A 26865-nucleotide genomic window follows, 5' to 3' on the forward strand; every position below is an offset into this window, starting at 1 on the left:
AAGTATAAATGCACAGGCATCCTGGGGTACATAATAGATTTTGAGGGAAAACGCCGGGGTTTCCATTGCGTACATAATTTGTTATTATCACACTTAACGAATACATCAGCCCGAGATTTGCCAGCATCTCAGATTGATACATTCAACTACTTTCCACCCGAAATAAGTCAAATTGTTGATTGGGCATGCTTGTGGCGGCACAGATTTTCATCTGATTGGATAATTATCGAAGCAGTTGTGGATCAGCCAGCCCTAAACCATTAAAAGAGAGGCAGCCTGGGGGGAAATCTCCCCCCTTCCCCCCTGGCCAGTCCTCCCCTGTTCTGGATACTGGACATCCCCAATCTATATTAGTAATGTAGTGGGTGGGGGGGCGACACAGGACTTCTTGCCTGGAGTGAAAAAAAGGCTACAAACGTACTTGCACTGAGTGCCTGCACAGGACTGTAGAACAATGATTGCCTGAAGTTGTGCATTACATTTTTCCATACCACAAGCATCCCCCCCCCTCCCCCCAATGTTTTCTGAACATTACATTTATTAATGTGTTATTGTGATGCTATGATTATTAATTTGACACAAGAGCTTTCATTCAGGCAGGATTTATTATTTCCTTGTATGCTGTTAGCTTTTCCAGTTTTCTGCCTTCTACTTCTTCTCTCCTTGGACCACATGAGCAGGAGGCTGATTGGAAGCTGCTGGGAAAGCTTGGGGAGGAACTTGAATCACTATAATTTGCTAAAATATAATAGAGAAGACAAAAAACTTATGTATATATTAATACAAATGTAACATAAGCCTTAATTTTGCTAATATTCTACAAGAAAAAACAAAAAAACATTAAAATAATCATGTGTGGCAATATACAGTAAAAGAAATTATGTGCTGGGCCTGATTCACAAAGGCTCTACAATACAAAGCCTGATACATTGGAAAACCTAAAGCAGACAGCTTCTCTTCTTGCTGAGAGGTCACTCCACTCACAGAGTCCATGCGCAGGTTGGAGCCTGCTTGTGAACACAGCGCTTTCTAGACAACAGCATAGTTTCATCAATCTTCTTTATTTAATATCACTTAAAGTGAACATAAATCATATAAATATAATCTCTACTGCATGTGCGCAAAGCGCTCCTGATGACGGCAGCACAGTTGTGGACTCACGTGGCCAGGGCTGCGCATGCGCAGTGGTTGTCAACTTGTCCAGTCAACAGGCTAAAAGAGGGGAGCTGCAGGGGACTGAAGGAGCATTCAGTTATGGTGCAGGCACAGGGTGGCTGCAGGGGGCTGGTAGAAGCCCTAGGTAAGTTAAATTCATATTTTTTTTTAAGAATAAGGTTCCCTTTAAATATTTTTATGTAGAATGATACTAAGGACCTCCTTATTCAATTCACCTTTTCTCCTAAGTTTTCTTCTAGAAGATCATTTTTCTTATCTCCTGTTTAAAATAACCCTTCAGGCGAACTGGCATAAAAAACAAAGCAGTAAGAGCTTGTTCACACCTAGGATGTTTTTGCTTTTTTTCAGTGCCAGCAATTCTTAAAATTACCCTAAAAGCACTTGTGCAATGATTCCTTATGGGAGTGTTCATATCAGCGCGTTTTGTCGGCTTTCTCTGATGAAAGCTCTGCCTGCACCATTTTGGGGGCAATTTAGCTGTAATGGAACGTATAGAAAATATGCAAAACGCTTACAAAATCGCTTTATGTGGCGATTGCTTACACAATTTTTTTTCTGTGACTATTTCAATGTGAAGTGTTTCCAGGTCAGCCTGCACTTCCTGTTTGCAGTGAGAGCTAACAGAGCTAAAACCCGAACATGACCCCCTTTATATAAGGCCTGATACAAACACAGAAATGTGGGCTTTCAGAGGCTGTGTGATTTTAGCATCAATGCTTCTTCTAATGTCATTTTAGCAACCAGCCACAAATGTATGGATTTGTTTTTTTATGAATAATAGAAAAAAAATACTTGTGTACAATTCTCCAATCATACAATACCAAGTGATTTGCTTATTAAAAAAAACAAAAACGAATGCTAGTAATGCTTTTTAAAGTTGTATACCACCCTCTCTAGTAATTAAATATTTAGTCATATGCTCTGTAATTATGAGTGCACTCTGGGTTGCTCTTAACATAGCACCACCCTAATTTTTAAATGTGGGAGGGATGACATCCTCTTCAACTATGTTTCCTTCCATAGTTCACACATAGTTATGTAGGAGGCAGGTAGCCCTCACAACAATCACTGCATTTGATGGTATCAAGTGCATGCCAGTGTAGTAAAAGGTATACTTGTTAACTAGGATGCCAAAGGTGCATTCCACCACTTTCCTTCCTTTGCTTAGTTGCAAAAGTTTTTTTTTCTGCTGCCATGGCTCTTTGGGAAAAATGCCACGTGACATTCTCTGAAAGGGCAAAGGCCTCATCACAAATAAAAATGCAGGGATAGGCAGGTGACTGGGTGTTAGGCCAAGGGCCTGGTCCAGGGTCTGAAGTTGTCCAGTTGCAGTTCCAGCCAGATGTTTATGCAGGTATCCAAAACTATGTTCTGGATAGTGGACATCCCCAACCTATATTAGTAATGTAGTGCTGCATACGTATGTCCTGTTGCAAGAAATCTGCAAGTGTAAACAAAAACCCTCATGTATTATTTTATTTTTTGCAGCTGATCAGTTGAGAACCAGATGGAAATCTGTTCATGATAACTTCAAAGGGGAGTTGGAGAAGCAGAAAGTTGAACAAAAAAAGTGGTTCAGGGTCCAAACACCGGAGAGAATACAGCTTTGCTGCATTTCTGGACTTCCTCAAGTCACATACGGATACTGGGCCAGAAGTATTGACACTGATGACTGGCAAAGCCATGATACTTATTCAGAATAAGATGAGGTTTATTATTATTATCCTTTATTAACAGTACTGAATCTACCTGCTGAAGAACCCACAGAAACAAGTACAGATGTGTAGAGATGGCCCGAACGGTTCGCCGGTAAACGGTTCCAGGCGAACTTCCAGTGGTTCGCGTTCACCATCCAAGGCGAACTTTTCCGGAAGTTCGGTTCGCCCCCACAGTGCACCACTAGGGGCAATTTTGACCCTCTACATCACAGTCAGCAGGCACATTGTAGCCAATCAGGCTGCACTCTCTCCTGGAGCCACTCCCCCCTTATATAAGGCTGGCTCCACCGGCCATTACACTCACTCGTGTGCCTGCAATAGTGAGAGAAGGGACAGGTGCTGGCAGACTCTCATAGGGAAAGATTAGTTAGGCTGGTATAGGCTTGTTAGCTTGCTCCTGGCTGATTCTTATTGCTAAAATAGCACCCCACAACAGCTCTTTTGAGAGCTAATCTTGTTCTTGTGATCTATTTTTTTTTCTGTGTGTCCCACTGACACTTGTGTTGCATAGACAGCCTTGCTAATTCATACCGTGTGTGTGCCACTACCAGGCCCAGCACATTCAGTGACTACCTGTGTGTGTGACAGCAGGTGCACATTGTAATACCCATCACTGCATATACCTACCTGTTGTGTTGAGTGCACCCACCTCATCACTGCATATACCTACCTGTTGTGTTCAGTGAACCCACCTCATCACTGCATATACCTACCTGTTGTGTTCAGTGCACCCACCTCATCACTGCATATACCTACCTGTTGTGTTCAGTGAACCCACCTCATCACTGCATATACCTACCTGTTGTGTTCAGTGAACCCACCTCATCACTGCATATACCTACCTGTTGTGTTCAGTGCACCCACCTACCTACGTGAGTGCACGCAGTGTGATATACCACTCTGTGCATACCTATTAACTGCACCTGTGTGGCTGCATATTTTATTAGTCAAGTCAGTGCATACCTTTCACTTCATCCCCCCGATATGGACAAAACGGACAAACCAGGTAGAGGAAGAGGTAGAGGCAGACCCAGAGGAAGGCCACCCGGCAGGTCTGTGCGAGGTCGTGTTGATGTGATTTTGTGCGACCCTGGCCCAGTGCACAGAAGAAGGCACGTCCCATCAACTCCCAAGATTGTCAGGACGTGGTTGACTATTTAACACAGAACACCTCATCCCCCGCAGCCACCAGCGCTACTACAAGCACCACATCTGCTGCATTTGACACTTTGAGGGAGTTATTTGGTGGTGAAATCACTGATTCCCAGCCACTACTGCAACAACAAGATGAAGGCGCTAAGCAAGTTACACCACCTCATATGTGTGAGTTTGGCGATACTATGGACGTAACGTGTGAGGAGGAGGATGATGAAGTACCTGCTGTTGGTGCAGTTTTGGAGGTGTCTGAGGCAAGCGAAGCTGGGCAGGATGATTATGATGATGACGATGATACGGATCCCACGTATGTTCCCAATAGAGGAGATGAACAGGGGGACAGTTCAGAGGGGGAGTCAGAGAGGAGTAGGAGGAGACGCGTTCCTGAAAGAATCAGGGGGAGCTCGTCATCAGAAACAGCTGATGGCAGTGTCCGGCGCCATGTATCGCCACCTATGGACAGCCAGCCAACATGCCCTTTAACGTAAGCTGCTGTGGTACCATAGTGCCATCACCCCAGGGGGGCTCAGCGGTTTGGACATTTTTTAGTGTGTCTGCCTCAGATCGGAGCAATGCTATCTGTTCTCTCTGCCTCCAAAAATTGAGCCGTGGAAAGGCCAACACTCACGTAGGGACAAGTGCCTTACGAAGGCACCTGGAGAAAAGGCACAAACTGCAATGGGAAGAGCACCTGAGCAAAAGCAGCACACAAAAGAAAAGCCACCCTCCTTCTCCTCTTCCTCCTTCAGGTGCAGCATCTTCAGCCGCTTTCTCCCTTGCACCTTCACAGCCACCCTCCTCCACTCTGCCGCTAACCTTGAGTGGTTCCTGCTCCTCTGCCCACAGCAGCCAGGTGTCTGTGAAGAAAATCTTTGAGCGGAAGAAGCCAATTTCTGCCAGTCACCCTCTTGCCCGGCGTCTGACAGCTGGCATGGCGGAACTGTTAGCTCACCAGTTGTTACCATACAAGCTGGTGGACTCTGAGGCCTTCTGTAAATTTGTGGCCATTGGGACACCACAGTGGAAGATGCCAGGACGCAATTATTTCTCTAAAAAGGCGATACCCAAACTGCACCGTGAAATGGAGAGGCAAGTGGTGTCATCTCTGGCACACAGCGTTGGGTCAAGGGTCCACCTGACCATGAATGCCTGGTCTGCCAAGCACGTTCAGGGCCGCTACATTACCTACACAGCCCATTGGGTCGACCCAGTGACCGAGGGCAAGCAGGGAGTACGTGGCTATGCAGCGGACCAACTTGTGACACCTCCACAGCTTGCAGGCAGGTCACCTGCCACCTCCTCTCTCTCCTGCCACCTCCTCTCTGCCTGATACATCCGCTTCGCTGTCTGTCACAGGACCCCTAGTGGCCGGACCACACAATGCCTTCCAATCGGTTTCAGCACACAGACCATGCAAGCTGTGGTCGCAATCGGTGCGCAGAAACCGCTGGAATTTTGGCAGCAGACCGACTTGAAGGGAGCCTGTGAGTTACGGTAATTACAAATTACACACTAATTCAGGGTATAACTGCCACCACCTCTGTTATCATGGGACAGAGGCACCCACTGACTGGCTGAGTCTAGATCTGCAAATAAAAACGGTTAAACACACTCTATTCTGTCTAGCTAGCAACAATAGTAGTGACTCAGGGTTCAGTTTGTGCGGCTGAATAGCAGGGTAGCTGTAAGGAATCGCGGAAGAGCCGCCGCCATGTCTCAGCGGCAGGCGGCTCTTTCCGCGCACAGTGCGAGAGAGCACGGGGAGGCAGCCGCCTCCACTCACTCTGAGGCGGCTGTCCCCGTGCAGGGCATGGTGGAGCGCGGAATAACCGCCGCGTTGGACGCGGCGGTTAGTGCTTATGGCCCCTTTGCAGAGGCACCGCAGAGCGGTGCTGGTGTGGCTGGGACACGTAGTCCCTCTGGCAGAATGACGCGTGCGCGCGCATGGAGGCAGGGACTTTATGACAGTCAGAAGTGAGTCTGCTGACCAGGCTGGTCAGCTGACTCTGGCTCCACTCCTCATTGGTCCAGCACTTAGGGAGGTGCTGGAGATTTGTAGGTGTATATATACTATCGGCTGTTCAGTTGCTGGTTGTCTGGCGTTGCGAACACATACGTGGGAGCACTCAGACCTGTAGTCAGATCCTTAAGTGTGCCGGGACCAGCTGGAGCTGTAATCCTACACTTAGCTAGTTTCTGTTGATAGCTTATAGTACTAGTTTGATTGTGATTATCTGTTATGACCTCTTGCCTGCCTGACCATCCTCCTGAACTCTGATCTTGTACCTCGATATTTCTGATACCTTGTTGCCGAACCTTGCCTGTCCCTTAGACTCCGCCTCTGCCTACTGTATCTGTACTATATCTGTCCGTGTGTTTACAACCTGGCTTGTCCGACCTCGAGAACCGACCTTACTGTTGGAGGCGGTTCCCCATCCTCCAACCAGGTGGGACAACTTCGCCCTGTTAGACCGCTTCCTATCTGGGTTGTCAGACGAGGTCTCTAGTCTCATGTTGAGTCAGCAGGAGCCCACGACACTTGATGGAGCCATCTCTGCGGCCATCAGGATTGATCGCAGATTGCGCTACCAGCGACAAACCCGGGGTAAAGACCAGGTTAAACTAGTCTCCTATGCAGCTCCCCCTGAGACGCCACCTTCGCCTGTTTTACCCTCACCTGAACCTATGCAGATAGGTCGGTCAAAACTGTCTCAGGTAGAGCGGAGACGCAGAATGACAGAGCAGTTGTGTCTATATTGCGCGGAGCAAGGTCATAGAGTACGAAATTGCCCCAACAAGCCAGGAGGTGGTCCCAAGGACCCAGGAAACGGGCTTGCCTAGGAGTAGTGGGGGGTGACACCCTAGGCACACAATTCCCACCCCTTAAAGAGAAAAGGTTGCTTCTCCCTTGTACGATTACATGGGAGAACAATTCTGTAGCCACTGAAGCTTTTGTGGATTCAGGCTCAGCGGCTAATTTCATGAGCATTGAATTTGCTAAAAAATTGGGTAATCCTCTCACCCCAGTGAAGCCTCCTATCCAAGTCACGGCAGTGGACGATTCTCCCCTGCAACGGAATTGTTCCCTGTCACAGACTCCAGAGATGAAGGTCACTATTGGGGTATTGCATGGAGAACAATTGCAGTTCTTTGTATTACACATGTCCACCTCCACTATCATCCTAGGCATGCCGTGGTTGCAAATACATTCACCACAGATAGACTGGGCCACGGGGCAGTTAACAGCATGGTCACCTCATTGTTTCCAGCAGTGTTTAGGGAGACTGACGCTAGGTCAAACCAGGGTACAGGTGGAAGGAGTACCTGAACAGTACTCGGATTATGCTGATGTGTTCTGTCCTAAGGCTGCGGATAAATTACCCCTGCATCGCCCTTTCGACTGCCCCATTGACCTCCGTTCTGGTTGTATGCCCCCTCGAGGCCATCTGTATAATCTATCTGGACCTGAAAAACTAGCCATGCAGGAGTATATTCGTGAAAACTTGGCCAAGGGCTTCATTCGCCCGTCCCGGTCGCCTGCCGGGGCTGGTTTCTTTTTTGTTAAGAAAAAAGACGGGGGATTGCTGCCATGTATCGATTACCGGAGTCTAAATAAAATCACAGTAAAGAATCGCTACCCGTTGCCGTTAATAGACGATTTATTCACGCAGGTCACTGATGCAAGGATTTTCTCGAAACTAGATTTACGGGGGGGGGGCATACAATCTGGTGCGTATAAGAAAGGGCGATGAATGGAAAACGGCCTTCAATACACCTGATGGGCATTACGAGTACCTGGTGATGCCCATCGGGTTATGTAATGCCCCGGCCGTTTTCCAGGAACTCATTAATGAGGTCTTTAGGGAGGTGTTAGGGAAGTTCGTTTTAGTCTACCTAGACGACATTCTTATCTTTTCTAACAACCTCTCTGAACACAGAACCCATGTCAGAATTGTACTGGACAAACTGAGGCAGAATTTGTTGTACGCTAAACTTGAGAAGTGTTTTTTCGAGGTTACGTCTGTCGCCTTTTTGGGATATATAATCTCCACCTCGGGCCTGTCTATGGACCCTGCCAAGGTCTCCGCGGTCCTGGAGTGGCCACAGCCGGTGGGGTTAAAGTCTTTACAACGGTTCTTGGGTTTTGAAAACTATTACAGAAGGTTCATAAAGGGGTACTCCACAGTAGTTACACCCCTCACCAGTCTTACAAAGAAAGGGGCAGACACCACTCACTGGCCTCCCGAGGCCCTACAGGCATTCTCTACTTTAAAGGAGCTGTTCTGCTCAGCACCCATACTAAGACACGTGGACACTTCTTTTCCTTTTATAGTTGAGGTAGACGCCTCAGAGGTCGGGGTGGGGGCTGTGCTGTCTCAACGTTCAGGCCTACAGGGTAGATTACACCCGTGTGCCTATTTTTCTCGGAGGTTCTCTCCTGCAGAGAGAAACTACGATATAGGCAACAGGGAGATCCTAGCTATTAAATTAGCCTTCGAAGAGTGGCGTCATTGGCTAGAAGGAGCAGAGCACACGATCATGGTTTATACCGACCACAAGAATCTGGAATACATCGAGAGGGCTAAGAGATTAAGCCCTCGGCAGGCTCGATGGTCCCTGTTTTTCTCGAGGTTCACATTCTTGATCACGTACACTCCAGGTAGTAAGAATACCAAGGCGGATGCACTCTCTAGGTGTTTCGAGCCGGAGACAGCACAGCCCTCTGTCCCCGAGACCATTGTCGCACGGAAATTGGTGTTAGCCGTTACCGAGACTTGGGAGGACTGGAAGGAAACTTTGAGTCCTTTCCAGCAGGATATCCCGGAAGGGAAACCAGATGGGGTTTTGCTTATCCCGTTACCATTCCGTCTCCAGATCCTGGAAATGGTCCATTCACACAAAAATGCTGGACACCCTGGGGCGTCTAGAACGCAAGATCTCGTGGCCAGGTGTGCGTGGTGGCCCTCTCTAGCAGCAGACTGCAAGGAGTTTGTTAGGGAATGTGCGGTGTGCGCAAAAAGCAAGCCCTCCCGGCTGGCACCTGTAGGTACGCTGCAGCCTTTGCCCACCCCGAGTGAACCATGGACCCACTTGTCCATGGATTTTGTGGGCGAGCTTCCTAGGTCTGAGAGCATGTCGGTCATTTGGGTGGTAGTCGATCGCTTCAGTAAAATGGCCCATTTCGTGCCCCTGAAGGGACTCCCCTCGGCTCAGGAACTGGCCAATTTATTCATCACCCATATCTTCCGACTGCATGGCATTCCGGAAGACATCGTATCCGATCGGGGAGTCCAGTTTGTCTCAAAATTTTGGAAGGCATTCTGTCACCAAATGGGCATGAGACTGTCATTTTCGTCGGGCTACACAGACCAATGGTCAGACTGAAAGGGTCAACCAATCGTTAGAGCAATTTTTAAGATGTTACGTTGCCGAAGCGCAGAATGAGTGGGTTAAATTCTTACCTTACGCAGAATTTGCGCACAATAACTTAAAGAGTTCCTCCTTGGGATTCTGTCAGTTTCAGATAGTAACCGGGAAACTACCTAAATTCTCTCCGTTGCCGATTGGGTCCACTCTGTTTCCAGCCCTGGAGGCCTAGCAAAGGTCATTCAAGGACATGTGGTGGGTCATAAAGGATAACCTGGTGAAAGCATTTCAGAGTCAGAAAGGTCAAGCGGACAAGAGACGCTCTTTAGAGTGGAGATTTCAACCAGGAGACTTGGTCTGGGTGTCCACCCGTCACTTGACCTTGAGACAGCCCTCAGCCAAGTTGGGGCTCAGGTTCGTGGGTCCGTTCTGGGTAGCAAGGACGATCAACAATGTCACGTATACCCTTGATCTTCCTGCTAGCATGCGTGGTGTAAGGTCCTTCCATGTGTCCCTACTTAAACCTGCAGTTCATGTGGGTCCCACTCCTCCTCCCCCTGTAATGATAGACGATCGACCTGAATATGAAGTCGAGAAGGTTTTAGACTCTCGTATAGTACAAAACTCAGTACAATATCTGGTGCATTGGAAAGGGTATGGCATTGAAGAGAGGCAATGGGTACCTGGGAGTCGCATGCATGCGGACGAATTAAGGAAGGAGTTTCATGCCTTACATCCGGAAAAGCCTGGAAGGAGCTGTCCGGAGTCCACTCCTTTAGGGGGGGGGGGGGGTACTGTAAGGAATTGCGGAAGAGCCGCCGCCATCTCTCAGCGGCAGGCGGCTCTTTCCGCGCACAGTGCGAGAGAGCACGGGGAGGCAGCCGCCTCCACTCACTCTGAGGCAGCTGTCCCCGTGCAGGGCATGGTGGAGCGCGGAATAACCGCCGCGTTGGACGCGGCAGTTAGCGCACATGGCCCCTTTGCAGAGGCACCACAGAGCGGTGCTGGTGTGGCTGGGACACGCAGTCCCTCTGGCAGAATGACGCGTGCGCACGCACAGAGGCAGGGACTTTATGACAGTCAGAAGTGAGTCAGCTGACCAGGCTGGTCAGCTGACTCTGGCTCCACTCCTCATTGGTCCAGCACTTAGGGAGGTGCTGGAGATATGTAGGTGTATATATACTATCGGCTGTTCAGTTTCTGGTTGTCTGGCGTTGCGAACACATACGTGGGAGCACTCAGACCTGTTGTCAGATCCTTAAGTGTGCCGGGACCAGCTGGAGCTGTAATCCTACACTTAGCTAGTTTCTGTTGATAGCTTAAAGTACTAGTTTGATTGTGATTATCTGTTATGACCTCTTGCCTGCCTGACCATCCTCCGGAACTCTGATCTTGTACCTCGATATTTCTGATACCCTGTTGCCGAACCTTGCCTGTCCCTTAGACTCCGCCTCTGCCTACTGTATCTGTACCATATCTGTCCGTGTGTTTACAACCTGGCTTGTCCGACCTCGAGAACTGACCTTACTGTTGTAGGCTGTTCCCCGTCCTGTCAGTAACACTTCCTCCAGAGTGCCACTCTCAGACTAAACCTTCCTACTCTCTCAACCTGACTCCTCCCGCTTTGGAGAGTGCAGGTCTTCGGAAGGAATCCGTGCAGTACTCCTTACTGCTCTGAGGCCTAGTCCTCTAAAGTGTTACTGTTACACCAAACACTACACTCTACTCAGGTGTACAGGGGTTAGCTGGTATATCGGATTATCGGTGATACTGCAGATCACTTATAATCTGGTATATATCTGTATTCCCAGTGATACTGCAGATCACCGGTAATCAGATCCTCTCTGTGCTCCACCGTTCATTACAGTAGCTGAATAAACAAATGATGTTAGCGTCGTTAATTAAAACGCAATATAAATAATTAATATATACAGAAAATCATTAAAATCAACAATTATAGAAACATTAATAGCTAGTATGAAAATAAAAGGGAGAAAATACTTAGAGTTCGTGGAAATATGTCCTTCTGGGAAAACTCATAAAGTTCTTGGTTTCAGTTCAGTTCAGTTCAGTAGCAAAGTCCAAACAAGCCAATGCCAGCATGTCCTCAAGCTGGCAAGGATGTAATCCGGATGATGTTTCAAAATGGAGGACATTGATTTTGGGTCCTCTGCTATTCTTACACCCCTGATCCAGTAGCAGGGAGTGAGGGTGGGAACCGCACACGCCCTTAGAACATGAGATGAGTCCTCCCCTTCCCCTGGGGACCAAAAATCATATCTAACCATATATGGGCTCTATCTCACAGAACCGTACAGGTCAGAGCAGATTTACTAACATTTTCAGGTCCGTCCTGATTTACCCAGCACCCTGATACCAAACATTAGGGGTATAACCCCTGTGGTATCATCAGGGCACTTTCGAACTGCCTAACTTGCAGCTCTTTCCTCAGAATGTTCTGTAACTTTTTCAGTAGCAGAGCCAGGCAAAGCCCGGCATGCTCTGTGAGTTTGGAGGGCCTGCCAGCCCGGCAACACAGGAAATATGACACATATAGCAGTTTATGGAATATTATATACATCTAGGAGTTACAGCAGGTCAGTTCTAGGTGAAGGCTCTTTGAAGCTAGGACAGCAGGCTACGTGTCGGCTTCCCTGCTGTGATCGGGGCCGGGGAGTCTCTCTCTCCCTCATCTAAATTAGTTCTGTCAGGCTACTTATCTGACTTCATCTGATGGATGGGCCCTTAGCACAGCTGGGTGCCTGGGACACTCTGCTGAAGGCTTCCTGCCATTTGGTAAAAGGAAAAAAACCCTATCTTTTAAAAGAAGGAATGTCATTCATTTCGCTGCAATGACTGCACAAATCTAAGCAGGAAGCGATCAGAAAATGGACTTGCGCGAATCTTCCCGATTCGCCTGCATTTCTCACGGCTGTTCCGTGACACCTCCCTCCAAGAGAAAAGGCCTCAGCCAGGCATCAACAAGATGTATGGCGTTGCCGCTGATCTGGCTGCCGGGTCTCGAGCTTCCGGTACAGAGGGATAACTCATTGGAGCCTGCGGCTCGGTTCACACTGTCCACTACCCTCAGGTTTGACCCGACATGGACCATTCTGGACAGGGCGTTTGCGCCACTGCGTTCGGATGTGGCGTCTGCCAGGACTGCTGACAACGGGCAGTAGGTTGGGTAGGTCAACAGCCAGCCCACGCAGGGGTTCCCTGCAAAGTGGCTGTGGACCTAAGGGAACCCCGCAGGAATCCCTGGACCTTCCCAGCTCCTGACAGACAGTACATGCCTTGCAGTATTTTGCTACATCCGTGCTCATCCTGTCCTGGGCCAATAAAACTGTTTCCGAATACATAAAATATCAGATAGCGCTAGTGAACATTAAATCAATGGTAAATACCATATGACAAGTTTAATAAATTCATAAAATTCATAAAAATTATTGCACAGTTTTAATTGATCTTGGATTAAAAACCTAAAGTTGATAGGTAATATTGATTAAATATTTATGTAAACATTGACTGTGAGTGATCTCTAGAATAATGTTCCGTTTAGGATAATGATCCTGAAGCAAATAATAATTTTTGTTTTGCAGAGATAGTACTTTTTACTATAGATGTTAGATAGCATATTATGCAAATTCAACTTGTAAATTGATTGGCTTATTGGTCTGCATCAAATAAGTAATCCTTGCTATGGATAATTGACATGCGATGGGGTTTCCGCTGATAAGTTATATGCTCAGCACTTATCTTGATTGTAAACTTGTAGTGCTTCACTAAGCTTAGTCTGCTAAGATGATATTGGCAGAGCAAACGATAATGGCAGAGCAAATGATGGTGAGTACTCACCATCCTCGTAGTTTGAATGATGTTTGAATGATGTTTATCGCTGGAGCTGCACACATTCTGTGGGGGAGCCGCTCGATCTCAATGGCCCTGGCCGGCAGCACAATGAGAGAGACTTGACACACTGCGTGATGTAGGCAGCAGGGTCGGGCAGTCTGCCCGGCTCCCGGAAAAGAGGCGGTGGTGTTGGTAAGCGAGTTGCGTAATTCCCCGCTGCGTGCTGATTCTATGCAAGCACCCTCTTCCTCGTAGCATGTAACGTCACACGTGATGCCTGAAGCTGACGTTTCGGAAGGAACGCCTTCCTTTCTCAAAGCTGGCAACACGAGGGCTAGAGGGGGCTGTCTCTTATGCTGTGCACGCTCACTAGTTGTCATGGCAACGGCAACGCCTGTCATTCAAAGGCAAACAACTCTATTTCGCTGTTCAAGCTGTGTGGTTTCAGTGTATTTAGATTATAAATCCAATTCGATTCTCTTCTGGACATCTGTTGAATAAAGTCTCCTCCCCTCCATGACTTCAAAACTTTCTCTATGGCACAAAACTTCGTTCCCTTAAAGGAACAGTCATAAAATTCTTTGTAGTGAGCTGACAATGGATGTTTACTGTTCCCCTTCAGTATATTTGCACAATGTTCTCCCAGTCTCTCTTTTAAAGTGCGCTTAGTCCTCCCCACGTACTGTCTTAAGCAAGGACAGGTGATTACATATATAACCCCTGCTGTGTCGCAATTCATTACTTCATTTATTTTGAACAGTTCCTTATTAGATGTTGAGATCACCTCACTCATTTTTTCTACAGGTACACCGTTCTCCCTGCATGCTCTGCAAAATCCACATTTCCTGAAGTAGCCTTGCTGTTTCTTATTTTGCTTGGGGTTCTTAACTGTTGGTGCCACCAAGTTCCCAATGTTTCTAGATTTTCTAAAAATAATTTGTGGCACCAACTTGGGAACTTAGAAAAATTTAGAAAATCTAGAAACATTGGGAACTTGGTGGCACCAACAGTTAAGAACCCCAAGCAAAATAAGAAACAGCAAGGCTACTTCAGGAAATGTGGATTTTGCAGAGCATGCAGGGAGAACGGTGTACCTGTAGAAAAAATGAGTGAGGTGATCTCAACATCTAATAAGGAACTGTTCAAAATAAATGAAGTAATGAATTGCGATACAGCAGGGGTTATATATGTAATCACCTGTCCTTGCTTAAGACAGTACGTGGGGAGGACTAAGCGCACTTTAAAAGAGAGACTGGGAAAACATTGTGCGAATATACTGAAGGGGAACAGTAAACATCCATTGTCAGCTCACTACAAAGAATTTTATGACTGTTCCTTTAAGGGAACGAAGTTTTGTGCGATAGAGAAAGTTTTGAAGTCATGGAGGGGAGGAGACTTTATTCAACAGATGTCCAGAAGAGAATCGAATTGGATTTATAATCTAAATACACTGAAACCACACGGCTTGAAAAGCGAAATAGAGTTGTTTGCCTTTGAATGACAGGCGTTGCCGTCGCCATGACAACTAGTGAGCGTGCACAGCATAAGAGACAGCCCCCTCTAGCCCTCGTGTTGCCAGCTTTGAGAAAGGAAGGCGTTCCTTCCGAAACGTCAGCTTCAGGCATCACGTGTGACGTCACATGCTACGAGGAAGAGGGTGCTTGCATAGAATCAGCACGCAGCGGGGCATTACGCAACTCGCTTACCAACACCACCGCCTCTTTTCCGGGAGCCGGGCAGACTGCCCGACCCTGCTGCCTACATCACGCAGTGTGTCAAGTCTCTCTCATTGTGCTGCCGGCCAGGGCCATTGAGATCGAGCGGCTGCCCCACAGAATGTGTGCAGCTCCAGCGATAAACATCATTCAAACATCATTCAAACTACGAGGATGGTGAGTACTCACCATCATTTGCTCTGCCATTATCGTTTGCTCTGCCAATATCATCTTAGCAGACTAAGCTTAGTGAAGCACTACAAGTTTACAATCAAGATAAGTGCTGAGCATATAACTTATCAGCGGAAACCCCATCGCATGTCAATTATCCATAGCAAGGATTACTTATTTGATGCAGACCAATAAGCCAATCAATTTACAAGTTGAATTTGCATAATATGCTATCTAACTACTATAGTAAAAAGTACTATCTCTGCAAAACAAAAATTATTATTTGCTTCAGGATCATTATCCTAAACGGAACATTATTCTAGAGATCACTCACAGTCAATGTTTACATAAATATTTAATCAATATTACCTATCAACTTTAGGTTTTTAAAGGGAAGGTTCAGGGAGGGGATTAAAAAAATAAAAATAAATTTCCACTTACCTGGGGCTTCCTCCAGCCCGTGGCAGGCAGGAGGTGCCCTCGCCGCCGCTCCGCAGGCTCCCGGTGGTCTCCGGTGCCCGACCCGACCTGGCCAGGCCGGCGGCCAGGTCGGGCTCTTCTGCGCTCCATTTCCTGGCACTTCTGCGTCCCACGCCGGCGCGCTGACGTCATCGGACGTCCGCCGGGCTGTACTGCGCATGCGCAGTAGTTCTGCGCATGCGCAGTACAGCCCGGCGGACGTCCGATGACGTCAGCGCGCCGGCGTGGGACGCAGAAGTGCCAGGAAATGGAGCGCAGAAGAGCCCGACCTGGCCGCCGGCCTGGCCAGGTCGGGTCGGGCACCGGAGACCACCGGGAGCCTGCGGAGCGGCGGCGAGGGCACCTCCTGCCTGCCACGGGCTGGAGGAAGCCCCAGGTAAGTGGAAATTTATTTTTATTTTTTTAATCCCCTCCCTGAACCTTCCCTTTAAAAACCTAAAGTTGATAGGTAATATTGATTAAATATTTATGTAAACATTGACTGTGAGTGATCTCTAGAATAATGTTCCGTTTAGGATAATGATCCTGAAGCAAATAATAATTTTTGCAGTAGCAAAGTCCAAACAAGCCAGATGCCAGCATGTCCTCAAGCTGGCAAGGATGTAATCCGGATGATGTTTCAAAATGGAGGACATTGATTTTGGGTCCTCTGCCATCCTTATACTCCTGATCCAGTAGCAGGGAGTGAGGGAGGGAACCGCACACCCCCTTAGAACATGAGATGAGTCCTCCCCCTTCCCCTGGGGATCAAAAATCATATCTAACCATATATGGGCTCTATCTCACAGAACCGTACAGGTCAGGGCAGAATTACTAACATTTTCAGGTCCGTCCTGATTTACCCAGCACCCTGATACCAAACATTAGGGGTAGGACCCCTGTGGTATCATCAGGGCACTTTCGAACTGCCTAACTGGCAGCCCTTTCCTCAGAATGTTCTGAAACTTTTTCAGTAGCAGTGCCAGGCAAAGCCCGCCATGCTCTGTGAGTTTGAAGGGCCTGCCAGCCTGGAAACACAGGAAATACGACACATATAGCAGTTTATGGAATATTATATACATCTAGGAGTTACAGCAGGTCAGTTCTAGGTGAAGGCTCTTTGAAGCTAGGACAGCAGGCTACGTGTCGGCTTCCCTGCTGTGATCGGGGCCGGGGAGTCTTACTCTCCCTCCTCTAAATTAGTTCTGTCAGGCTACTTATCTGACTTCATCTGATGGATGGGCCCTTAGCACAGTTGGGTGCCCGGGACACTCTGCTGAAGGCTTCCTGCCATTTGGTAAAAGGAAAAAAAAACTGTCTTTCAAAAGAAGGAATGTCATTCTGTTCGCTGCAATGACTGCACAAATCTAACCAGGAAGTGATCAGAAAATGGACTGCGCGAATGTTCCCGATTCGCCTGCGTTTCTGACGGCTGTTCCATGACACTATCGGCATCCTCCTCCTCCTTGGCTGGTACCGCGATCTCTTCTCTAGCTACACAACCCCAGCTTCCCAGGGCCTATGCTGCATGCCAGGTACGACGGTGTTACGCCATCTTAGACATGTCTTGCCTCAAAGCGGAGAGTCACACTAGACCAGCTCTCCTGGCTGCTCTTAACAAACAGGTGGATCACTGGCTGACCCCGCACCAGCTGGAGATCGGCAATGTGGTGTGTGACAACGGCAGCAATCTCCTTTCCGCTTTGAATTTGGGAAAGCTGACACATGTAGAGGACGTCCTGAAGCAGGCCAGGAAGTTGTGTGGGCATTTCAGGCGGTCTTACACGGCCATGGCACACTTTGCGGACATTCAGCGGAGGAAAAACTTGCCGGTGAGACGCTTGATATGTGATAGCCTGACTCGCTGGAATTCGACCCTGTTCATGTTCTCTCACCTGCTAGAACAGGAGAAAGCCGTCACCCAGTACATGTACAATTACAGTAAAAGGACACAATCTGGGGAGATGCGGATGTTGTGGCCCAACAACTGGACACTGATGCAAAATGCATGCAGGCTTATGCGGCTGTTTGAGGAGGTGACCAACCTGGTGAGTCGCAGTGAAGGCACCATCAGCGACTTGATCCCGTATGCTTACTTTCTGGAGCGTGCCGTGCGTAGAGTGGTGGATCAAGCTGTGGAGGAGCATGAAGAGGAACAGTTATGGCAGGAACAGTTGTGGGAGCAATTTACATCAGAACCAGATGTTTCTTCAACACCTGCGGCAGCACAGAGGGGGGAGAAGGAAGAGTCGTGTGGGGAAGAGGAGTCAGACTCGGATGATGAGGAAGGTGTTTCTGTGGAGGAAGAGGAGGCAGCGGCAGAAGAACAACCACAGCAGGCATCGCAGGGGGCTTGTGCTGCTCATGTTCCCGTGGTATTGTTCGTGGCTGGGGGAGCAAGAGGACTTACCTGACGTCACTGAGAAACAGCAAGAGGAGATGGAGAGTATGTCTGTATCCAACTTTGTGCAGATGGCGTCTTTCATGCTCTCCAGCCTCAAGGGGAATGTCCTGTACTGGGTGGCCACACTACTAGACCCCCAGTATAGGCACAAAGTGGCGGACATGTTACCAAGTCACTTGAAGGCAGAAAGGATGCAGCACATGCAGAACAAGCTGGCAAGTATGCTTTACAATGCGTATAAGGGTGATGTCACAGCACAACGCAGTAAAGGTACCACTGCCAGTAATCCATCTCCCATGTCCACGCAGGCAAGGACAGGACACTCCAGCAATCTCATGGTGATGTCAGACATGCGGACATTCTTTAGTCAAATGCCTCGCCTTAGCCCTTCCGGATCCACCCTCCACCAACGCCTGGACCAGCAGGTAGCCGACTACCTGGCCTTAAGTGTGGATGTAGACACTGTGAGCAGCGATGAACCCTTGGACTACTGGGTGCGCAGGCTTGACCTATGGCCAGAGCTGTCCCAATTTGCCATCCAACTTCTGTCTTGCCCTGCCTCAAGCGTCCTGTCAGAAAGGACCTTCAGGACAGCTGTAGGCATTGTCACTGAGAAGAGAAGTCGCCTAAGTCACAAAAGTGTTCAGTACCTTACCTTTATCAAAATGAATGAGGCATGGATCCCGGAGGGCTACTGCCTGCCCGAAGACTAAGTCAATCCCCACACACAGCATCTCTGCCTGCACGCTGCTTGCCTTCTCCGCCACCACCAACAGGGTCCAGGACTCCAGGTGGATTCCTGAATTTTTAAGGCCGCTGCTAGCAGCGGCCGCTATGCTAATTTTTCTGGTGCATGTACATGCCTGCCTAATTTTTCTGGCTGCACTGCAGCTGCAACAACAAAACAAAAGGCATGTACATGTGCCCATTCCTCTTAGTGATCATTACCTTGCCTCGGTGAAGGGGCTTGCGTATCACAATGAAGCAATGACCGCCGGCTATATGAGTGTCTCCGGGGTTGGCACACCAAAGATAATAAGGTCGTTGCTTCATTGTGGTCAGACCAAATTTGATCAGCTGGACAGTCACTGTTTTCTATCATGAGCTACCACAGCCCGGCGACCCTATGGGCTTGAAAACCGCCACGGCCTGCACTCTTGCCATGGTGTGCACCAGTCCAGCACGGCCGTCACTACGCAAACAGCTGTTTGCAGTGCGTTACACAGTGAGTTTGGTGTGTCAGTGTGAAGCAATACTCTAATTACACTCCCTGATTGATGTATACACATGCAAGATGTTTTAAAGCACTTTTTACAGATGTGTGTGCTGAGAGGGTAGAAAAAAGGACGGGAAGACACCGGGAGCCCAATCTGGTGTATTATGTCACGTGTGGTTACTTCAGTTAGTAAGAAATGATCAAATATACTCACAAAGCTGGGTTGCGTATAGGGCAAGCAGTCTGAAACGCATGTGGAGAAGTACCGTCCCCACTCGGCCTTGTGAGGTACTCTCGATGGTCGCAGCTCCTTTGAAGAAAATTACCACCTTCCAGGCGGTGACCCCTAGTCATTGGAGGAGGGGGTTATAAAACAACACGGGGGGGGGGGGGGAGTAGGAGGCGCCCTAATGGGTACTGTTAGCACGACACTTCCGTCGAAGACAGACAATTTAAAAGGTAGACCATAGGTCAGATCAATCAAATAATGGTTGATACAGGTATGTACTCCTGATACAGAAAGTATCAGTGTCTGTTTAAGTGGTTTTTTAGTAATATTAACAGCAGATGGAACGATCCTACCTTAATGAGCAGTCATTCCATAGTAGTTGTAAAAAGCAATCTTTATTGGAGCACTCATATAATGACTATGCATTTCGCGGTTCAAAACCGCTTCATCAGGTCGTGTATCGTGCCTATAAGCAAAGTTCCCCGGTATCGGGCGCCAGATACCGGGGAACTTTGCTTATAGGCACGATACACGACCTGATGAAGCGGTTTTGAACCGCGAAACGCGTAGTCATTATTTGAGTGCTCCAATAAAGATTGCTTTTTACAACTACAATGGAATGACTGCTCATTAAGGTAGGATCGTTCCATCTGCTGTTAATATTACTAAAAAAAACACTTAAACAGACACTGATACTTTCTGAGTCAGGAGTACATACCTGTATCAACCATTATTTGATTGATCTGACCTATGGTCTACCTTTTAAATTGTCTGTCTTCGACGGAAGTGTCGTGCTAACAGTACCCATTAGGGCGCCTCCTACCCCCCCGTGTTGTTTTTACAGATGTGGACCTTATTGACCCTTCAGCAGTGGATACTAGTGTTACATTTGTGCAAGAAGCTGAGGAGAACATCCCTCTGCACTCCCCAAAGAGTCCATCCACTCATTTCAGTCCCCCTTGTTCGCGTAATGAGTCCTATAGATATCGACAAAGTTTTAATATAAGAAGAGCAGGTAGATGAATGTCAAGGTCTGAATATGATCATAACGTGATAACATCTATTGAGAAGGCAGTCATCCATATGGAAAAAAGAGATGAAGATAAAGCCAAATTGAATGACCCCTCTACTAAATTTCTACTAAGTTTAGTTCCATCTTTCAAACAAATCCCACCTGAGAAGATATAGTGTGCCAAACATGCTATCCTTGATGTTATAGACAAATTTGTCACCCCAGAACCACCTAAAGAGCCCCAAGACCCCGCCTATTATGGCCAGACTCATATGGGTCACCCTCCTGCTCCATACAGACACCTAGTACAGCCACATTATTATGGACAACATATATATGACATCAAAACTATTAATTTCCAACTTACCAACCTTATGCTCAGAGGCCTGCATACCCATACAATCCAACCATACCACCGCCTATGTCTCAAAGACCATCAAGTCCCCAAAACCCCTCTCCTGACACACCAGTCTTCACAGACCTAAGTGTGCAAGGTAGTGGACACAGTAGACCACAGGAAAATGTACCTGACAGTGAGACAAACAGCATGTCTCAATTATTGTTTATGACTGAGATGTAATGAATGTTTACTTGTAATGTTTACAGGGTTTTTTTGTAAAGATTAGTGTTGTTTTAGATATTTGAGCACACAGTGCACTTATTTGTACAAAAAATACCTTAAGATAATTTACAGTAGTTGTGTAGGACATATAGGCAGCTGGAAGACTGTAGCTGTCCAAAAAAGTTGAGGCTGCAATGTCTCCAGGACAAAATGTAAACAGTGGAGAAAAATGCTTATTTGAAATATGTAAGTGTGACATGTTTGTGTGTGTACTGCTTTTATTTAAAATATATTATTTTGCACAAAAAAAAATGCAGTCAGTTACTGACAAAAAATATATATTTATAAAAAGTGAAACCACAAAATGACTATTTACCTTTGTTTATTCATATGGTTTACAATTACTGTTTGAAGCATTGTTGAAAGGGCTGACAAATGTGAGTTACAGATACTTAGAATTTAGGGTATAGTGGGCACAAATTGATTGCCTATAGCTGTTGCTAAGGACATTGGGGTCAGATATGTTGACATTTGAACTAAATTTAATGTAAACATTTGTAATTAGGGCCATATGTAATTACGATTAGGAAATTAAATTCATTTTGCATAATTCATTCATAATTTTGCTAAATGTTGCATCATTTCATGCCAGATTTAGAGGTTAATAGCAAAGCATGAATGCTATTGTCACCAAAATTGCTGTGGGTGGGAAAATGTCACAAAAACATTTTCAAAAAGACCTTATAGTTTTTGGGAAAATGTATTTTCAAAATTCAATGGAAAAATGTTTTTTAAAGTCAGCAAAAAAACATTTTTCCTTTAAATATTTAAAATCAATTTTCTAAAAAACTACAGTCTTTTTGAATTTTTTTATTTAATGTTTTACTTCCTCCTATTTCCCTTAACCACTTGACGACCAGGGGATTTCTGTCTGATCTGTGCTGCGTGGGCTCTCCAGCCCGCAGCACAGATCAGGATTATGCCAGGGCGATCAGACTTACCCCCTTTTTTCCCCACTAGGGGGATGTCCTGCTGGGGGGGTCTGATCGCCGCCGGCTTGCTGCGCTTTGCGGAGGGGGGGGGGCTCTTCGCAGCATTTTCGGCGCTCCCTCCCTCTCCCTCCCTTCCCCTCTGAGCGGCACAGGACGGATATCTGTCCTGCGCATTGTAGGATAGGCTTCAGCCTATCATATGCCGGCGATCCCCGGCCAATCAGAGGCCGGGGATCGCCGATCTGCCTTACGGCGCTGCTGCGCAGCAGCGCCATATGATGTAAACAGCAGGGATTTCTTCCCCGCGTGTTTACATTTTGCCGGCGAGCCGCGATCGGCGGCTCTCCAGCTGTTCACGGAGACACCCTTCGTGAACGGACATGGAAAGGCCGCTCGAACAAGTGGCCGTTTCCATGGAAACCCGCAGACGACCAGTTTACGCCAATTGGCGTTAGCTGGTCGTCAAGAGGTTAAAGGGAATGTCCAGGATAAAAAATAACAAAAATCTACTTACCTCTCTTGGCAGCCGGTGTGAGAGGCCTAGTTGCACTCCAGCGTACGGCTCACGTAGTCACGCTGATGTCCTCTTGACTGTACTGTGTAGGTGCAGTAGTTCTGTGCCTGTGTAGTACAGTCCGGATGACGTCAGTGCGACTTATTGAGTGGTGAAGCACAAGCAGATGCCGACCTGGTGAGGTCGGAATCTGCACCGGAGGGGACCGGGAGCCACTGGAGCTGCAGCGAGGGCACAGGATGGCTGCCAGGGGCTTTTTTTTTCTTCCTGGATCTACCCTTTAACATACGTAGCAATTTTGTATGGGGGCTTTGCTTTTAACCACTTAAGTCAGCAAAAAATTACGAAAAAATTACAGGAAATAACTTGAACTTACAAAATTACAGTTTCTGATTATGGTTACAAATAAAATTGATTTAGATTTTTCCAAAAGTTTCGCATAAAGATTTTGCATCATAATTTTGAATTTACAATTGTTTGAAATTCATGCTCTTCACTACCGGTCACCATTTAACCTCCTTGGCAGTAATCCCGAACTGAGTTTGCGCTGAGCCGCCGCAGTGGATTTCTCAGGCCCTGGTGGGCCGATTTGCATAATTTTTTTTGTTACACGCAGCTAGCACTTTGCTAGCTGCGTGTACTACCCAATCGCCGCCGCTCCACGCCGATTCGCCGGGGGGGGGGGGGGGGGGGGGGTTAATTGTATCTACACTATTGCAAGTAAATATTATTTTTACACTAGTCTGGTATGAAGTCCTCTCGGTACTTGCTGCAAGAGTGGTCATCTGCTGGTTACCTAGGAATTTTCCATACCTTCAGTTTTTAAATTTAGCTCTGTGTTGGACATACTAGACTTACACCTACATTAACTGTCCCTTTCCTTGTAAGGAGTTGGGAAATCTATCTCATCTGCTAAGTTTTACAGAAGGTGCCTCCTATGGGCAATGCTGAAGAAAATCCCACAATATATATAATTTAATTTAATCACGAATGGTTTACTTAGCCTTTAAAAGTTTTGAAATCTCAAGATCTCTTTTCTTATACTCTTACCGGAGCAGCATTTCCAGGACTCTTTCCCACAGCGCGGCATCCAAATACCGACACAGAAACACAGATACAAAACACAAGGAGGTTCATGACAAGAAGAAGGACGATAACAGTGAATCCGGCAGACTGCAAAAGAAAAAAGACAACAATTTCATAATTATCTGTGTTGTGATAGCAATAAAGATCATGGGCAAAATCCAGTTCATTTTTTCTCCTACGTTTTCACCTAGGTGATATTTTTCACATCCTATAAATAAAATACCCTTTAAAGGGACACTTAAGTAAAAAAAAAAAAAAAGAGTTTTACTCACCTGGGGCTTCCAATAGCCCCCTGCAGCTGTCCGGTGCCCTCGCCGTTTCCCTCCGATCTTCCTGGCCCCGCCGGCAGCCACTTCCTGTTTCGGTGACAGGAGCTGACAGGCTGGGGCCGTGAATGATTCTTCGCGTTCCTGGCCACAATAACGCCATCTATGCTGCTATAGCATATATCATATACCATATAGCAGCATAGAGGGTGCTAATGTGTCTGGGAACGCGAAGAATCACTCGCATCCCCAGCCTGTCAGCTCCTGTCACTGAAACAGGAAGTGGCTGCCGGCGGGGCCAGGAGGATCGGAGGGAGACGGCGAGGGCACCGAACAGCTGCAGGGGGCTATTGGAAGCCCTAGGTGAGTAAAACTCATTTTTTTTGTTTGACTTAAGTCTCCCTTTAAGCCACCAGCAAGTAGTGATGGGCAGAAATGTCCATTTCCGACTGTGCAAAAATTCTGATTTCCAATTTTCCATTTTTACGATTTTCTGATCTATGGTTTTCGAGGTACATTTTATTAGTCATTTTTTTTTTTTTTTTGCATCAGAGAAGGCAAAAAATAAAGGGAAAAATTGGAAAAACGGAACTCGGAAAAAAAGGAAATCAGAAAAACAAAGTTTTGTGCTTGGCCTAAAATTACTGCAGTGATGCAATTACTGAGTTCCCTTATGGAAATGCAGAAATGAGCATCTTACCAGCAAGTAAAGGATACTCTGAATAATGTTTACTGTACTTAGAAAATCTTTATATCTATCTAACAGAATAATCAAACAAAATTATCTAATCGAAAAAAAAAATGTAAAACATTGTATCATGTATGGGCACCATAAGGGTGTCCATACATGGTACAATCTTTTAATTTTTTTCGATTAGATCATTTCCTTTGATTATTACGTTAGATCGAAAAAAAATATTTTTCCAACATGTCCGATCAGATTTTTATTGAAAAAAACGGGATAATCGTTTGTATTTTATGGTCGAAAAAAAAAAAAGATTTTTTTTCTATTTTCATTTGATTAGATCATTTTGGTCAAATAAACGGGAACATTTTACGTTTTTATTGTGCAGTGTAAGGGTACCATTAGAATGATCACTGTTACTAGCTGTAACAGTGATAATTCACTAAAAAACAGGCGCGATCATGCGTGGTAATGCGAAAAGTACAGGATGTATCATTCACGTAATGGTAGTTGTACAGTGCAGAAATTAGGACGTAAGTATTATGTCATAGGAGTATGTAGATGTAATATAAGTGCAGTGTATTGATATAATCAATCAGCAGCCAGATGTTTTCCAATTCACCATGGAGCAGTATGTCAAAGATAAACAATAATCCTCAGCACTCTCTATTGCACTCTAGAAATGGCCCTAATGGTTTGCCTGGTGGGTAGTCCATGCAGATTTCAGCTACCCACACCCGCGGCAGGTAGCAAACACATAGCGCATTTGACCTGCCCCCTATACCTCGTAATTGGGCTAAACTTTGACCCTCTACATCACAGTCAGCAGACTGCACTCAGGCTGCACTCACTCAAGAACCCCCATCCCCCCTATAAAAACGCAGCAGCGTCGGCCATGTTCTCAGTCTGCTGATGCTGCTATAGTGAGAGGAAGGGAGAGGTAAGGGAGAGATAGGGAAAGTATTAGTTAGGCTCTTGTTAGCTTGCTCCTGGCTGAAATCTGTGGCTGAAAGCACCCCAAAAAAGTTCTTTTGAGAGCTAATATTCTTCGGATGTGTTTTTTTTTGTGTGTGACACAAACACTGCATAGATACAGCCCTGTATGTCGCAGCTGGCCCTTGCTGTACACCTGTGCCAGTCCCAGCACACTGCATTACCAGTGCATATCTTTTCACTGTATTTGTGATTTAACTTACTAAAGCATAGCTGTCTTTGTGGGTGACACTGCATAGATACAGCCCTCAGACAGTTCCCAGCTGGCATTTGTAGTCCGCCACTGGCAGCATTATACCAGTGCATACCTTTCTGCTGTATCTGTGTGACAGCACACTGTATTATACCAGTGCATACCTTTCAACTGTATCTGTGTGACAGCGCACTGTATTATACCAGTGCATAACTTTCCACTGTATCTGTGTGACAGCACACTGTATTATACCAGTGCATAACTTTCTACTGTATCTGTGTGACAGCACACTGTATTATACCAGTACATATCTTTCCACTGTATTTGGGATTTAACTTACTATACCATAGTTCTCTTTGTGGGTGACACTGCATACAGCCCACAGAAAGACAGGGGCAGTTAACTAGGCTGTTCTTTATTGCTGAAACCACCACAAAACAAAAGCCCTTTTGAGGGTAGTAACCACCACTGCTACTACTAGCACCACAGCCGCTCCATTTCAGAGTTTTCAGGAGTTATTCACAAAGGTTTGTGGTGAATTTACTGATGCACAACCTTTATTGTTACAAGATGAAGGCACTAAGGAATATATGACACTACCTCATATGTCTGAGTTAGGCGTTGCTATGGACGTAAGGTGTGAAGATGATGATGAAGTACCTGTTGTTGGTGCAGTTTTGGAGGTGTCTGATACAAGTGAAGCTGTGGATGATGATGATGATGATGATGATGATCATGGCATGAATGTCACGTGGGATCCCAGAAGACAAGATGAACAAGGGGACAGTTCAGAGGGGGAGTCAGGGAGGAGGTGGACACAAGTTGCTCTAAGAAGTAGGGGGAGCTCATCGGAAACAGCTCCTGGCAGTGTCCAGCGGCATGTATCACCACCTAGGGACAGCCAGCCAACACGCCCGTCAACGTCAGCTGCTGCCGTCACCACCAAAATGCCATCATCCCAGAGATCACCAGTGTCAATTTTTTTTTGTCTCTCTGACTTCCATCTGTACTATCTACCACTAAAAATTGAGTCAGGGAAAAAGCAACACCCACCTAGGGACATCAGCCTTAGGAAGGCACTTGATGAAGAAGCACAACCA

The 26865-nt window shown here is 46.6% G+C and overlaps 1 long non-coding RNA gene across 1 annotated transcript in view; it reads right to left on the bottom strand.

The window, feature by feature from the left end:
• Positions 1-605: 605 nt before the first annotated feature.
• Positions 606-26865, bottom strand: part of LOC137536459 (uncharacterized) — a 35158-nt gene continuing 8898 nt past the window's right edge. The window contains exons 2-3 of the long non-coding RNA XR_011024562.1: positions 23593-23715; positions 606-738 (exon numbers count right to left, since the gene is read on the bottom strand). This is a non-coding gene — a long non-coding RNA (uncharacterized lncRNA). The remainder of the gene's footprint in view (positions 739-23592; positions 23716-26865) is intronic.

The sequence above is a fragment of the Hyperolius riggenbachi genome, chromosome 10 (assembly GCF_040937935.1).
Source record: "Hyperolius riggenbachi isolate aHypRig1 chromosome 10, aHypRig1.pri, whole genome shotgun sequence".
NCBI classification, from domain to species: domain Eukaryota; kingdom Metazoa; phylum Chordata; class Amphibia; order Anura; family Hyperoliidae; genus Hyperolius; species Hyperolius riggenbachi.